A 5,495-nucleotide genomic window follows, 5' to 3' on the forward strand; every position below is an offset into this window, starting at 1 on the left:
CTGTGTTTCAGCAAGTAAAGAATTTAATCACATCATTTGTTTGTTTCTGGATACTGTTTCAGGCAAACATATCTAAGAAGAAGTGATTTTGAGAAGATGCATGTCTTGAAAGTATCACATGGTTTTATACTTTAGGGAAAGATAAGCAGACAATACTTATTAGTTTGTATTCTCCATTGTATCTCACAATGCAGTCCACTGAAAGGCATCTGGCTTATGCTTGTTGCACACACCTGGTAGCTGCACTGGATCAAGTTCATGCTCCCAGTATAAATAATCCACTCCTTAAAACACCCTTAGTCTCTCTATTTTCATCAGCAAGCAGGGAGATTTTGACTTCTGAGTAAAAACTGAAACACAATCAGGCATCATTTAACCAAACAATGGGAACAGTATTTTTTTTGTCTTCTTTTATGGCATTAAAAAACACACGCACGCGTGCACTCACGCACACACGCACGCACGCACGCATGCACGCACGCACGCACGCACGCACATACACACATACACACACACACACACACACACACACAAATGAAAATCATGCTGTTATGGATATAAATGTAGTATATGATGGTTGTTGGAAACCTTTTCTGAAAGTGACAGTACTTGTAAATAATATTTAAGAACTACTGGGATAGAACCACGCAAAAGTTCAGCTACCAATCACAAAGAACAAAGAGGGGAAAAAAAAATGTAACACAAGTTCAAACATACGCAGGTCAACGTGGGATATAATAAGTCCATGACAAAAACCAAGAACAGTCAGAGATCAAACAACAAGATCATAAATGACACCAGAACACCAGAACCGACACTGACAAGCTTGACACTAGTTATAAAAATCCCCCCAAATGAATGCAAGAAACCCAGAGGAACACTGTAAATACCAGGATGAGTGATGACAAACATAAAACAGGTGTGAATCAATTGCACAGTACACTACCAAGTAAACAAAAGGAGGAAAGTCTTCAGAACAAAACAGAAATCAACCATAAATTCAACTAAGACATCAAACCAAAGCTCTAATCATGTCTGTCTTTGTATTTCTGCTTGTAAACCTGAAGTGATGATTAGTTTGTAAATTATATATTTGTTGTTAGCTCTGTTTGCTTTGAAATGGTCTGCCCAACGGACAGTTTTTAATTTTTTTTATTTCAACAGAGGTTCGCCATGCCTCAGTTTGATTTGAATTTGAAATCCTCGACCGTGACTGTCTTGCTTTAAGACGTGCGAGATGAACTCCGAGTGCAGTGCAGGGTGATGTTGATGCTCGTCTCTGCTTAAGGCTGAATCCCAGATGAGGAAGTGTTGAGGACCTGACAGAAGAAGATTCATCACTCCTCACAGGCAATCCATCACCGGCGGCAGGAAGAGGCTGTAGGGAGGGGAAGGGTCTGGAGAGCGCTCTGCTTTGGTCCAACACGGGCTTCAGAGAGTTTCCTGCAGAACAGAACCGTGGTTAGATCACACTCCACAGCTTCCACAAGATAGATGGGGAGAAACAGGAAATGGGGAGACAGTAAAAAAAAAAAATGAAAAAAAATGTGTTGCTAAAACAATTTAACAACTCACCTGGAAGAAAAGTCGGGGATTTTCATCGACAAGGACACTCGAGTTTTCAATTTTTACTCAAATTACAGTTTGTTAAATTTTGGATATATTGCAACCACAGTGCTTTCCATGTAATCAAGAGTCTGACCCTCGGGGAGGAACAGTGTCTGCTTCCAACAAAGCTATTATTTCATCTTTGGTCATTGTTTTCAACCACAAACACTTAAAAAAGACGATCTCAACTTGGAAAAATACTACTTGACAATGACTCCAGTTTTTCAAAAATATTCAAGGGTCGACTAGACCTGTCTAGTTCCTGTGTTTTATTTCCTTTGTCTGCACATGTAATGGAAAATTACTTAGTGTAAGAGTATAAGTATCACTTTATTATTGTCCTATTATAGACAATAATAAAGTGAAAAAAATAATGATGATAATGGTAATGATAATAGATGATGAAACCAGATGAAACTAAGGGTGTTTTCACATTTAGACTTGGTTTGAATGAGGACCAAAATTGTAACATTTGTTACATTTTCATCTGGGTCCGTGTATTTTCAGGCAGTTTGTTTGCTTTCACAGAGCAATTTGTCAAATGATCCAAACACTTTGAAAAACTTGTTCCCTTCCTCGCCTGTAGTGGCGCTGCACCAAGAACCACTGAAGAAATTCTCAGAAGAAGACATGAGCGCTACGTCCTTCCTAACAAAATCTGAATCAAAATGGGGTTGCGTCAGATTTTAGCGGTTGTAGGTTTTCTCTTTTGTCTTTGGTAAAAAAAAAAAAAAAAAAAAAAACAGGAGCCGTTTCTCTCGCCAGTGCTAGACTCACACATTTGTTTTGGTTGCATTTGCCCAGAATGCTCTGCACTATATCACGTTTCCTGATTTTAGAGCTGTTGTATCAGTTTGATTGCGCATCCACACGCATCTCCCCAAATGAAGTTGACTTTCTAGGCAAACTGACTGGAGTTGGGCTAAACATAGATGGTGTGAATGTACCCTAAAATTTAATCATTTGGCCGAAATTACTATCTGACTATATGGACGGAAAAGCCAGAGGCTAAAAACATAATTTCTTGGAAGTATCAGGATGGCAGCATTGTGTTCTAGGAAAATTATGCCGTGGGACCACTCAGCATAATAGATGGGCTTATAATTAATAAACAATATGTGGAAATATTAAAATAACATCACAAAACATCAGAAAGGTAAAGCTTTGGCACAGATGGGTAAAAGCTTCAGAAGAACAAAGTCAGTGTTTAGGAGTTTGCATCACAAAGCTCTGACTCGGTTACACCAGTTCTGTCAGGAGGAATGGGCCAAATCTCAGCACACTATTGTGAAAAGATGCCCACAACTTCTTCCCTAAAACAGGAAGAGTTCGGTCAGATGTGATGACATTGAGGAGAAAATATTTTTTGTCACACAGTGTATGTAAATGTATGTAAGGTATGTGGATCACGTTCGAGTCCCATTGTTTTCTCCCACCACCTGTGCAGCTGTAACACTGCGTCCTCTCCTTTGATGCAGGCCAGCGGTGTGTCCGCCAGATGTGATGGTCGAAGAGCCAAGAGTTCACTTCGTCCCTGAGGATTTTCCCCGCTGAGCCCCTCACACCAGCAGGGCTGCTGGGAACAGACATACAGCCAACATATGTGCTCCCCCCCACCATCCCTCTCCCCGTTTCACACAGTTGACTTCTCACCGCTACATCGTCCTCCTTCAAGTCTATCACCAGGTATCTCATCATTTTTCTCTCAGTTTAGAAGGCCTTTAATGTTTTCAGCTGCTTGTGATTTTTGACGTGTTCGCTGGGGTCATCATTACACAACGACCTGCTGTCTCGATTCAAGGATATGCTGAAAGTATTCCATGTGTTTCCTTGTGATCCTGATTTGAAGTAGCTTCCTTATATCATCACTCCTGCAGTCTGGAAACAGGATGTGGGCAGAGGCTTGTCTTCTGGAGCAAGACAAGCCCAGGTGTGATTCATAATATGATGCCCAGGGCCCCGTTACTGCAGACTCAGTGTCACGGCTCAAAGAGACACCAGAGTGTAGTCAGAGCCATTGTGAATGTCATTGGACACACCCGGGCTTTTCCTGCTGTGAACAATCAAACATATCTGTTGTGGAAAACGATCAAAAGAGATAGCAAGTGTTCATGGCCCCTAGAAGTTGAAATGATTACAGTCAAAATATGCATTTTAATGCTAATGTGACGAACCAGGACAAATCTGTGCAGAATTGTGAAATTTGAGCAACCAAATGGTCTTCAAAATGGTATGAATTAGTTGTTCTGTGAAGGCCACAGATGTGTTGCCATGTAGGTGAAACAACAGAAGAGTGAAGAAGCTGCTGTTGCCAAATTAGACCAAATGTTAACGTTTTATCCTATATGCAAACACTTAACACATTGTTTAGTATTGCGAAAACTAAACTATGCACATCACCTAAAAACAAAATCCTTACTATAATGGCGGCAGCAGCATCATACTGAGGAAATGCTTTCTTTAGTAGGGAAAATAAAAACTGATTACAGGTAATGGGATTTCTGGTGGAGCTAAATACTGGATAATCCTCCAAAACAAGTTCTAGTTGTCAAAAAAAAACAAAAAAACACTTGAGTTTCACCTTTCAGCATTCAGAGGGATTAAAAATACATCCAGTGGTAAAATAGTTAACGATAATTTAGATCAAAGCCTATTAGTGTTAAAATGGCTCAGTTAAATCCCGAACCTTAATAGGAATTAGATTCTGTGACAAGACTTTAACTTGATGTTCACAGACGCTTCCTGTCCATTTTGTCTGAACTTGAGCTGTTATGCAAAGAAGAACAAATAAAAAAACAATCTTTCTCTAGATGTGTAAGACTTGCCGAGCTTCACAAGTATTCACTACCATGTGCAAGTCTGTTATGTAAAATGTACACTGAAGTTTGCATTTGAAACGTGGCAAAATATGAAAGATTTCAAGGCTTTGTGAATATTTATGTTTCAGACGCAGTGGAAAAATGAAAGCATTTGACTGGTCCACACAGACAGACACACACACACACACACACACACACACACACACACACGCACATGCATGTGTGTTTGAGCTACAGATGACCTTCTGGCTTAGAAAGATGTGGAAAAAAAATCTGTGAGAGGTCCAACAGAAGACCCTCCAGGCAGCATGCATCACACACAATCCCTCTCTTTATGGGCTTACACCAAAAAGTCCTGGAGCTTTGGGGAACATATGTGTATATATTCATCGAAGACATATCCACCGCTCATCTGAGTGTGTATGTGTTGCTGCTTTTCTATATCTGGATAACAATGGAGCACAGCTGCACACAGGGTGCTCTAACGGTCACCGGAGTTATCGCTGATACAAACCCGTACCCCATACTGGGCCTGATTGGGGATATAATTCTGAAAACTCAGGCACCCCCTTCCTCCTCTGGGCAAAATAAAGGGAAATTAAAAGACATCTGAATATTATTTTCTCATTTTCTGCAAATGCACCAAACATGTGCCCCTTGCTACATGACTGGAAACAATTTTAATTACAAGAAGAAAAAAATATTTTCTTTTTGTGCCATTTCTCATGTGCCGCTGCCTTGTGCGAGGAGGCGAGCTCTGGTTCAGTATGGAAACAGGATGTGGGCAGAGGATTTGGACCTCTGCCACATGCTACGGTGCCACTGGAGCTCATTTGCATGTATTATTGGTGTCTGCTGTGTGGTTGCATTTCCAGTGTAAATGGCTGTCTGCAAGGAGATCTGTTGTCATTCTTTTCATGTGCACATACAGAGCTTTTTCCAAAAATAAAAGCTCTGTGTGTGTGTGTGTGTGTGTGTGTGTGTGTGTATGTGTGCGTGTGTGCGTGTGTGTGTGTCCTTCAGCCTTTCAGGGTGCTACGGTGCCACTGGAGCTCATTTGCATGTATT

This window comes from Poecilia formosa, unplaced genomic scaffold (genome assembly GCF_000485575.1).
Source record: "Poecilia formosa unplaced genomic scaffold, Poecilia_formosa-5.1.2 Scaffold52, whole genome shotgun sequence".
In the NCBI taxonomy this organism is placed as follows: domain Eukaryota; kingdom Metazoa; phylum Chordata; class Actinopteri; order Cyprinodontiformes; family Poeciliidae; genus Poecilia; species Poecilia formosa.